Consider the following 11,403-nt stretch of genomic DNA (forward strand, 5'->3'; position numbering starts at 1 on the left):
ATTCTTGGCCACCTGGGCCACTGCTGGCATTCTTGGCCACGTGGGCCACTGCTGGCTCACGTTCAGCCGGGTGTTGACCAATACCCCCAGGTCCTTTTCCACCAGGCAACTTTCCAACCACTCTTCTGCAGGTCTGTATAGTTGCATGGGGTTGTTGTGATCTTAAAACTAAAGCTTCATGCACCTGGCCTTCTCTGCTCTCTTAAGGTCCTACACTGCTTGTCTCTATTCCTGAATAATCAAAGAGCATGGTCCTGTGTGGTTTTCACTTTGTGGTCCTTCCAGATCTCTGCTTCTGGACAATTCCTTGACAATTTTCACAATGAAGGGAACGTCCTGCCAGTAGCAATGCCAACATCATCTTCAAAACAGCCTGAGATGAGGTATTCACTTGAAAGTCACACCTTGGGGTATAGTTTAAACTGTATGAGGTCTTACCTACTGGAACCCCTCAGGAACCTTGAGCCTGGGTTAGATGGGTGTCAGAGCTAAAAGTAAAAGATATTACAACTCCGTAATGTGAACCTTCCAAGAGCTACAAACAGACTGCTCTAGAGACCGATAAAGAACCAGTGAGCTGTTTTGAAATTCGAAAAGCTTTTGGAGAATTCAGAGGTATTTCCACCCACACAGGCATCACTGCTCCCAGTTCAATTTTCTAAACCCTGGATGGAAATTATTATTGCAGTTCTCATCATTGCACCCCACTGTCGACATAGAAAAAAAAAACCCAAATATTTTTTGTCCCACAGTGTTTAATCCTCCACTCTATGTTAATTCTATCATTTCAAGATTATGTCACTTTGTGTCTTTTTACATTATCAGGGTACATAAAAATTTCTGTGAGTATGCTAATTTGAATGAATTGTGAAAGGAAGGTTTAAAATGTGAAGTCAAATGCATTATCACAGTTCAGACACTGACATGACCTTGAGACATCAAATACATTTTCAATGAAGTTGTTAATTTTTCTTCCTCAAGTTAATTTTAGAGCTTTATTGAAAAGCCTGTTCAACAAAAAAACTGCAGTATACAGACTGTGGAAATGTACTGTGCTTTATTCCATTCCTTTGTGGAACATTGGCAATGTTTTCCTCTATTTTTTAAAATTATTTTAATAATGAGAAAATGTAAGAATTATAGACTTCTATCACTTTTCCTTTTCTTGATGACAACTGCTAATACATTTCCTCAGCTCAAGTATTCTGCCTTTTTTCAAAAATGATTTTGGAAGAAATTAATCCACCAACTTGGGTAATAAAAAAATGTGACTTGCATGTGGAGATTAATTTCTACATCTCTACATTTTCTGAATTCTTCCTATCAGCTAGCTACAAATAACCGTTTTATAGAATTTAGAACAGTAGAAAATCGCAGATCGGTTGAGATCAGCATGGCCCTCTGGAGTTTATCTGGTCCAACCCCTCTGCTCAAGCAGGACCACCCAGAGCCCAGGACCATGTCCAGGTGACTTTGGAGTACCTCCAAAGACAGAGACTCCACAATCTCCCTTTACTGTGAGTCAGCTTTGCTGTAAAAAAGTGTTTCCTGATGTTCAGAAGGAACCTCTGGTGTTTCAGTTTATGCCCATTTTCTCTGATCCTGTTACTGGGCACCACTGAAAAAAGTGTGACTCCATCCTCTTTGCATCCTTCCTTCAGGTGTTTATTCACATATAAGATCCACCTGAGCCTTCTCTGAAGTCCCAGCTCTCCCAGCCTTTCCCTATAGGAGAGATGCTCCAGTCCCTTCTTTATCTTTGTGACCTTTTATTGGACCCTCTGCAGAACGTCCACGTTTCTCTTGTATTGGAGAGCACAGCACTGGACCCAGCACTATAGGTATGGCCTTACCCACGTGGAACAGTTACCTGCTAGCAGCACTCCTCCTAATGCAGCCAAGGATGCCTTAAGTCACCTTTGCCACAAAGGCACACGGTTAGATCATGTTCAACTTGGTGTCCATCAGGACCTTCGAGTCCTTTGCTGCAAAGCTGCTTTCCAGCTGGGTGGCTATGAACATGTTCTAGTGCCTGAGGTTGTTCCTCTCCAGTTGCGCTTCTCCATATTGAACTTCATGAGGTTCTAGTCAGTCCTATGTCTCCAGCCTGTCAAGATCCCTCTGGATGGTAGCACACCTCTCTGGCTTCTCAGCCACTCCTCCCTGTTTTGTGTCATTGGCAAACTTGCTGAGGGTGCACTTTGCCCTGTCATTCAGATCATTAACAAAGATGTCTAACAGGATTGGACTCAACATTGACCTGAGGTACAGCACTAGTTACTGGCCTCCAACTAGACTTTGTGTTAGTGTTCATCACTCTCTGGGTCCAGCTGTTCAGTCAGTTTTCAATACACCTCACTGTCTGCTCATCCAGCCCACAGTTCAGCAGGTTCTTTGTGAGGAAGATAGGAGTGACATTTGCTTTCCTGCAGTCCTCATGCACTTCTCCCATTTGCTCTGATCAATCAAAGAGTATTGAGAGTTGCCTTGCAATGACATTTGCCAGCTCCCTCAGGACTAGTGGGTGCATCCCGTCAGGGCCCATGGGCTTACACATGTCCAGTTTTCTTGAGTATTCCCTGACCTGATCATATTTCACCAAAGTTACATCTTCCTTGCTGCAGCCCTTCCCTCTGGTCTCTGGGGCCTGGGATTCCTGGAGGCTGGTCTTGCTAGTAAAGACTGAGGCAAAGGCATTCAGTATCTCAGCCTTTTCTAGGTTGTGTGCCATCAGGTCTGTGATCTCCTTCAGCAGCTGGGGCCACATTTTCCCTAGTCTTTTTTTTTTTTGCCACCCATGTATTTATAGAAGCCCTCTTTGTTACCTTTGACACCCCTCACTAGATTCAATTCCTTTTGGGCTTTGGCTTGCCATAACATCATCACTGCATGCTTGGACAGTGCTTTTGTATTACTCCCAAATTATCCATCCTTGCTTCTACCCTCTGCATGCTTCCTTTTTAAGTTTGAGTGGGCTTTTTCACTTTGTGGGCCAGGAGCCTCTAGTTCATCCACATAGGCCTCCTCATGTTTTTACCTGACTTCCTGCTCATCAGGATGGACAACTCTTTGAGTTTGCAGGAGGTTACTGCTGAATATCAACTAGCTTTCTTGGGTCCATCTTGCATTCAGAGCCTTATCCCATGGGACTCTTCTGAGCAAATCTTTGAAGAGGCCAAAGTCTGGTCTCTCTCCCGGACTGTGAGCTTGCATTTTGCCCTGCTCCCTCCTCTCAGAATCTCCACAATCCCACAGTCACTGCAACAAAATCTGCCCTCAGCCTTCAAACCCCTAGTGAGCCCTTCCTTGTCCGTGAGTATGGGGTCCAGCAGAGCATCTATCCTCATTGGCTCCTCTACCCCTTGGGACATGAAGTTGCTCTTCATGACTAAAATTCTCCATGCGGACAGAGCCTGGGAATGTAAGGCTGCTCCTGTCTGTCTGCACAAGGTTTCATCTGCTTCTTCTCCCTGGTCAGGTATCCTATAGCAGCCATCCATTACAATATCACCCGTACCGTTCTGCTCTTTAATCCTTGTGTTGCTCGCATTCTGGTGTTGGCTCATCACCCATCCCCAAGTGGAGCTCTAAGCACTCCAACTGCTCTCTCACATAAAGGACAATTTCTCACAGAAAGGACAGTCTTTCCAGTCTTTCCAGACTGTCCTTCCTAAAGAGCCTGTATCCCTCCATTGCAATGCTCCAGCCGTAGGAGCCATCCCACCACACCTCCATGAATCCTGTGAGACTGTAGCCCTGCAACTGCACACTTGTCTCTGACTCCTCATGTTTATTTCCCATGCTGTGTGCATTGGTGCACAGGCACTTCAGAGAGGCACCCCAGCATGCTCCTTTCCCTGAAAAGGGTTTGGGTTTTTATTCCATAATGGTGCCTTGTCAGCACTTCCTTGCTTATACGGAAATGCTTGAGTTTGCCTTAAAACTTGATTTATTGAGTTTGTGTTCCTTTTGGTTCACATCATCCCAGCTCCTTTTCTTATCAGCCCTGTGCATCGCTGCCTCATAGGGCTGCTGGTGACTGCCCCTCCCTCATCATTCCTAGTTTAAAGCTCTTCTTTATCACATTAGCCACCCTGCTGGCAAAGCTCCCATCTCTCCTAAGCAGATGTTGATCCTCAAACAAGGTCCAATGAACATAGAAATGCAAAACCCTGTCTTTGACGCCAGCTTCTCAACTAGGTGACACACAGCTGTCTCCTTTTCCCCTTTACATCCTTTCCCCTCACCAGCTGCTTTGAGGAGAACACCACCTGGGCCCCCATGACCTGAATATTGCCCCTAGAAGGGACACTATTTGCATTGCAGAAGATGTTTTTTTTTTAAAGTGTCTATTTTCATGTCTCCCTTTCCTAATTAATATAGCCATAGTACATCAACAATATCCTGATATTGCAGGTGGTGGAAATATCAATCTAAATCACTGTTCAGAGTTGCTCATAATTTGGCCAAACTGTCATAGCTTCAACTGAAATTTGTACTTCTCATTTGAAAAGTTCTATATAAGATACTCAGTCCTGACAATGAGATGAGGAAAAAATACTTTGTTTTCCCTCATTTGAATTTGTTTTAGGACTTGGCTTTATAAGTTACAGTGTTTCCATGCTTTTTACTGTAAAGTTGAAATTTAGATGTCATAGAGGTACATGGTTTACAGTTCCTGTTTGGGGGGAGAATAAAAAGCACCCCTCAAATCTACTAGCAGTCAAATTTCACCAAGTAATGAACTTCCAAAAAAACCCCATCTTTAGCACGTGGTCAGTAGAGAAGTCAGCTGAAGGTGCCGTCTGGAGGTGCACTGAGCACACTCCAGTTCTTGTCTGCTGCTTGAATCCCATGTCTGTCACACCTGCAGGAGCACCACAGGACAGTCCATCTGCGGACAGCTAAGCAGGTCATCCTTGCAATTCCAGTTCCTCTGTGTCATTGTGGCATCAGTCACTGGTGTCTGGAGAGAGAAGAGTGTCTGTTGATGCTCTTCCATGTGCCTCCTTCTACCTCAATTCTAACAAAGGTAGGAAGCAGGGGATGGCTGGGGAGCATGAGGTATACTGAATCCAAGACTAGGGACTGAAGCATCCAAGGTGAAGATATTTGTCAGAAGTGGATGAAATACTGGGGGCAGAAGTCAAGAGAAATCACTTGCTGAGAGAAAGCCTGGTGATGGGTGTTTCTTACCCTTCTGATCTGCACGCCATGTGCTTTGCTTGCTGCTGCTCTGGCTCCCCAGGTAGAAGGTGTCCGAGGTGAAGCCCTGGGAATCTAGACCTGCTTCTTGCTTGGATTAGTCAGAGTGGCTGTGTGGGACAAAAGGGCTATTCCCCAACCTGAAGTTTATTGCTGTTTTACTTTTGGAAGGGAACCAAATCTCCTTTGACAAAGGACAGTAAAGCTGAAAAGAAAAGCAAGGAAAAGTTAAGAAATACTTAATACTAGGTTACTTGTAAACTTACAATTCAGTCCCCTTTGCTGTAGGGATAATTATATATTTCTTGATTAGATGATCACATATTCCCCTTCCCACAGGATCCTGCCTTTTTTCAGCAAGTGAGCTGTTTTTCAATAGGCCCTTTCATCCTCTTCACTTGATGTGCAGCTCAAGATGTTACATAATGCGTATTATATAACACTGAGACCAGATACATAACTATTCATTCCCTTCTTTCTTCAGGATCCTGTGGGGCTTCTACTATTATGTACCTGTGGATCACAAGCATTGATGAATGTATTATATCCAGCCTCATGTGCAAACATCTGGGATTATCATCTCCATTCTGGGAATGGACAATGGAGGCAAAAGAGAATAATACTAATCTTTTCAAGTATCTGCTGATTCTGGTTAGCTGCCTTGACCATACATCTGTTTCTTTCCTAGGGAACTTCCTGTTTTTACAAGTTGGGTAGGGCATGAGGTGCTTGCATGAAGCTGCAGCATGCAGCATGAGAGCAGGGGAGCTATTTTATGCCCATGACTTCAGGGGAAGTTGCTCCTGCAGATCCCGAGTGAGAGGAGTTGTCTCATTGTGGCATCAAATCAGCAGGCAGACCTTCTTGGAGAGGTTGGGTTTAAACCCCCACTCATATCTCACCGTTTCCCACCAGTGAGTGTAGGTTGTTGTTGATGATGTCCTGTGAATTTCTCTCCTTCAGTGACTAATCTCTCCCATGCTCTATGTGGGCACCCCAGGCACGCAGCTTCATCTTCTGAATCCACCAGGGACCTGCATGAGGTTGCACAGCTCCTAAAGATGAAATACTTTGTGATTTTTATAACAAATATCAGATTTATTAGTGGGCTCTCTTTTGCCGTCCTAGGCTATTAAGTCCTGTGATAAGCTGAAAATCTATGCTTTCACTTCTTTGGATAGCACCTGCTTGCTCCATGCAAGCTGTGCAAAAAGATCTCAAAATGTACTGTTCAAGTCTTAAATACCATAGACAGATCACAAGACCTAAAAATCATCATTGTTCTCAAAATTTCATGATTTTAAACCAACCCCAGTGAATTTGAACTGCTGTGAATTGACAAGAGTATGCCGTAAGAGCTGCAGATTAGGTAAGAAGAGTGTATTTGGTGGTTTATGGATAGGAATAACATTTCCCACTTATAAAATAGTGCTTTAGGAGCTTCAGGCTTTACTGAGAATGCTGAGGGGGAAACAGAGTTTCTGAAGATTTTACAGGGGTGATGATGTGCAAGGTGGGTGCATTCACCTGTCTTTTAGAGGACACAGGGATCCAATAGGCTACTTCAAAGAGCCGGTTGACTTAACAGATTTTGTAATTAGAAAATATGTTCACTGAAGAGGAAACTTTTGACAGACACAAATCTATTACAATAATTGTATTTCTTGGAAAAAATTGAGGTAACCTCTTCCTATTGGAAATGGAAAAGATCTGTTTCAACAATTGTGGAAGCTGACATTTCAATATAGTATTTTCAAATGATTTTGTGTACTGGAATTCTTTGATGTAATAAAAAAGTATTGTTGAAATGTGGTTTTTTTACAATAAACAGTATTTTTCTGGGGCTATATATTAGAAAATACAGACATTTAGAAATTCTCGTTTTTCTTCCAGGTTTAGAAGAACATTTAAAGCTTCAGAATTTCCATTAAAATGGAAAACCCTGGTATTCCCAGGTCTTGTTGGACAAGGGTCAGCCCTCTCCATTTCTATTTTCTGGATGCTCCCTTGTTTTGCTGATCCAGCTGAGGTTTCTTGTGATGACTTACAGGTTAAGGTGACATAAGGCAAATGCACAATAGGCAGTGTTATTCTGCTGCAGTATGAAGTACTTGGACCATGCCAAGATAAGGAATTAGCTCACTAGAGCACTAAATTGTGTAGTGAGAGTCATTCCGACTTGCTTCCCTATCTTTGTTTATGTACCATTTAAAAAAGACCCGATGACAGCCAGTTGTTGGCTCTGTGAGATGGCAAAGGAACAAGATGTCTACATTGGCAAAGGATTTTTCAAGTTGTAATTTGAGTTATAATGACAAACAAGTAAAGAACAGTACTTGAATTTCAACTCAGAAAATTATTCCTCAGCCACATACACCACAAACCACACATTCACAAATTCAATTGCACATGTAACACAGAGAGAACTGTCACAGCACATCCTTTCTTAGGTCATAGACAAATGTTTATTTGCCTGCACCACAGAACAAAAACTCAGACTGGGAGAACCCCTCATAACCTGCCCTGCTTGGCCAAGGAAGAATGAACTGAGACTAGCCACCAGAGGGTGGTGAGCTGCAGATCAAACCCCAGGCAGAGGCTTGGTGTGAGCAGCTCAGCTCAGTATGGCAGTGAGGAGAGTCAAGGTTAGAAAGTAATGGAGAGCTGTAGAATCTGCTGTATTGCCTAGGGGACATGATAACTATCTTGTGTCCTCCAGCATCTCTTTTGTAAATGGTTTTTCCTTTGCGTTTCAAGGTTATTTCTGAAGCCATGAGCATTAACTGCCTTCATAATCTTTTCTGAAGTGGTAATCTTCGTCTCACTATGGAAAATACAATGGCAGGAAGGATCAAAGGGTTATGAGTTGAAAAGTCTAGCAGGAATGTAAGCTGATCTCTGACATCAAGTAAATAGCACCCTTCTCTAGCCAGGAGTATCCCAGCACTTTGTAGCCAGGAGTATCCCATGCACTTTGTAGAAAAAGCATTATATGTTAGTGCTACACCAAGATGAAGAATCCTGAGACACCCACCTACGGCACTGAATTCTCCTTTTGTCAGCTCGTGGTGGCCAAAATTCCTTCTCAGTTCCTGACTATGCTATCAGCTTTTTTTCTTTCACGTCCCCAGGGAGTTTCATGGAGAAAGTATGTGTCAAAGCAGACTTGGACATCAGGATTCAGTTCTTAAGTTTGGTGCCTTCTGTTCTCAAACAAGCTTTGTCCTTTTTCTCTGAGCCTGGTCCTGGTCCCAATAACTGTAATGTAAGATGCCTACAGGGAAATTGGGTTGGGAGATACGTTGAGCATAGATAATTCGAGGTTTTACCGCAAGTCATTAAAGATTTTTTAAAGGCTGAAAATGGCAAGTGAAGAAGACAATTGTCTAAGGCAGTGTGAAAGGTTTATAATTAGGAAGAAATCCACTGGAATAAAGAAAAATTATCCTGGCTTGCAGGACAGGTATCTTGCAGGCAGGTGGCAGAAGGAGACATGTTGATAGTTAAGTGGCTCAACACTTTGTTCATAAAAGCAAGTGTCAGACTCTGTGGGGAAGGCAAAAATCCCATTTAATTTAAACGTATGTTACATTAAAGCAAACCAGAGCTCTAAAAATAGATTATAGAGAGGAATCCCACTCTGCCAAGCAAAAAGAAAAGTGTCTGAGGTGTGATCTAATACAGTGCCTTTTCCATAGGCATTTATAGGACCCTGTGAAATGCGTATGCTCCAGGAATACCTGCTGTCCAAATTGCAACATGAGCTAAATGCTGTTGGATTCACAACAGCTCCCAGTGGACTGACAGCCCAAGACAGCAAGGCTGTTTTCTGAGAGGTTGTGTTGTATGGAAGAGGTTGGTTTTGGAGCCTAGCCTCCTGTCCTGTTCTGGCACTGGAAGCACTGGTGCATTGTGGTGGGCTTACCTAGTGGTTTTAAGAGAGATATTAGAGGGGAAAAGAAATCTATCAAGGGACAACCATAACAAATATTCATCCAATCTTACTTTCCTTTATCAACAGCAATAATCAGATCATTGCCCTTTTCTGAATGATATCTGATCATTTACAAGACACTAATTGAAAAATTATATTACCTGCAGCCAGTTTCCTGAAGCAACAAAACCAGCCAATACCCAAATGATGTTGTTCTGTGACAGCACATACAAAGAGGGGCACACCACAGGAAGTGGTTGTCCAAGGATACAGTTGCTTTCCTTCTCCTGAAAAAGCTTCAAGGTGCTTCTTGCAGACATTTTATTAGTCCTGGCTGCAGGTTAGGCCACAAAGCTGTAATGCTCTGAGATTGACACTCAAGATGCATTTTGACCCCTTTTATAGGCCATGTTTTAAATTAAACTTCAGGAGTATTGTAGGGGTTTTCATAAAAAAAACTTGCTTCAAAAGGTATAAACGGTATATTTATGGTATAGAAGGTATATTTACGGGTATAAACTGGAGAGGAACAGATTTAGATTGGACATTAGGAAGAATTTCTTCACCATGAGAATAGTAAGACACTGGAACAGTTTACTAGGGGAGGTTGTAGATGCCCCATGCCTGGAGGTGTTCAAGGCCAGGTTGGATGGGGCGTTGGGCAGCCTGATTTAGTGGGAGGTGTCCCTGCCCATGGCAGGGGGTTGGAACTAGATGATCTTTAAGGTCCCTTCCAACCCAAACTATTCTATTCTATGAAAATAAAAAATAAAATTTCTTTGGTTTTAGAACACTGAAACGCAATACTTGGTTTCTCTGGATTGTCTTCTTTCTTTAGCCATAACTTCACCCCAGACACAGCACAAGCTTGCCGTTACACAAGTGCCGCGTTTCTCAGTTAATCCATTCCAAACCCCACCTCTGTGAGTCCCTTGCTGTTGTGCTGCTGTTCCATGCAATATGAAGTGCTGCGCATTGCACGAGGGACCCTGCTAACAGAAACAATTCAATTCTCCTGCCCTAGCCTCTGATGATTTGTGATAATTAAATTTTGGGGATGAATTCCAGCCATCCTCATGAAAATAAAGGATACTTCCCTACATTCCACCCTACTGCTGGAAGAAGATGTGAGGTGGTGGTAGAATTTGTCTTCCTCTGAAAACATGACGTATTCGGCATTGCTTGGGGTAATAAAAAGTGAGATGGTATCTATTACAGCAGATCCCATTCCCCTTCTCTACACAGCTAGTTCTTTCCCTTATTTCTTCCCAGGAATTTCTGAACTCAGATAGGAATCCTGCAAAAAGTGTCATCACATGCAGAAAGTGCTATTGCTTGCACTTCTTCCCTTTGGAGCCAAAAAGCTTTTTTTTTTTTTTTTTTTTTTTTGCTACGAGTAACTCAATTTGATATATCCCTGTTCAGAAACTAACAGGCAACCAAAGAGATTTTAAACATAACACAAACCTTCCAAGACCAGCATAAAAAAATGTTTTATCAAAAGTTATAACTCTCAAATAAATGGAGTAAAACAGGAAGAGGTTTATTTCACGTCCAACAATGAGTCTATCCAGTTGTAGCCAGGAGATGGCGGTAAAAGACTGGGATGAGAAAGATTGAACCGGTAATTGGGAAACAGCAAGTGGTTTTGCATTTCACTGTAGGGATTTCATTAACCTGTTGCCATACTCTGTTTCCAGATTGAAGGCATGGTTTCTTGGACAGCCATTGTTTCCTTATCTGCCATGCCTTTCTCCTTAGCTTCTTTAGATGCACAGGAAATGCCATCATATCTCTACAATAAATATCTGTTTTCACAATTTAACCCCTCATATCACAGAATCAGAATAACCAGGTTGGAAGAGACCCACCGGATCATCGAGTCCAACCGTTCCCATCAAACACTAAACCATATCCCTCAGCACCTCATCCACCTGTGCCTTAAACACCTCCAGGGAAGGTGACTCAACCACCTCCCTGGGCAGCCTGTTCCAGTGCCCAATGACCCTTTCTGTAAAGAATTTTTTCCTAACGTCTAGCCTAAACCTTCCCTGGCGGAGCTTGAGGCCATTCCCTCTTGTCCTGTCCCCTGTCACTTGGAAGAAGAGGCCAGCACCCTCCTCTCTACAACGTCCTTTCAGGTAGTTGTAGAGAGCAATGAGGTCTCCCCTCAGCCTCCTCTTCTCCAGGCTAAACAACCCCAGCTCTCTCAGCCGCTCCTCATAAGGCCTGTTCTCCAGCCCTTTCACCAGCTTTGTTGCTCT

Source organism: Phaenicophaeus curvirostris, chromosome 1 (genome assembly GCF_032191515.1).
Source record: "Phaenicophaeus curvirostris isolate KB17595 chromosome 1, BPBGC_Pcur_1.0, whole genome shotgun sequence".
NCBI classification, from domain to species: domain Eukaryota; kingdom Metazoa; phylum Chordata; class Aves; order Cuculiformes; family Cuculidae; genus Phaenicophaeus; species Phaenicophaeus curvirostris.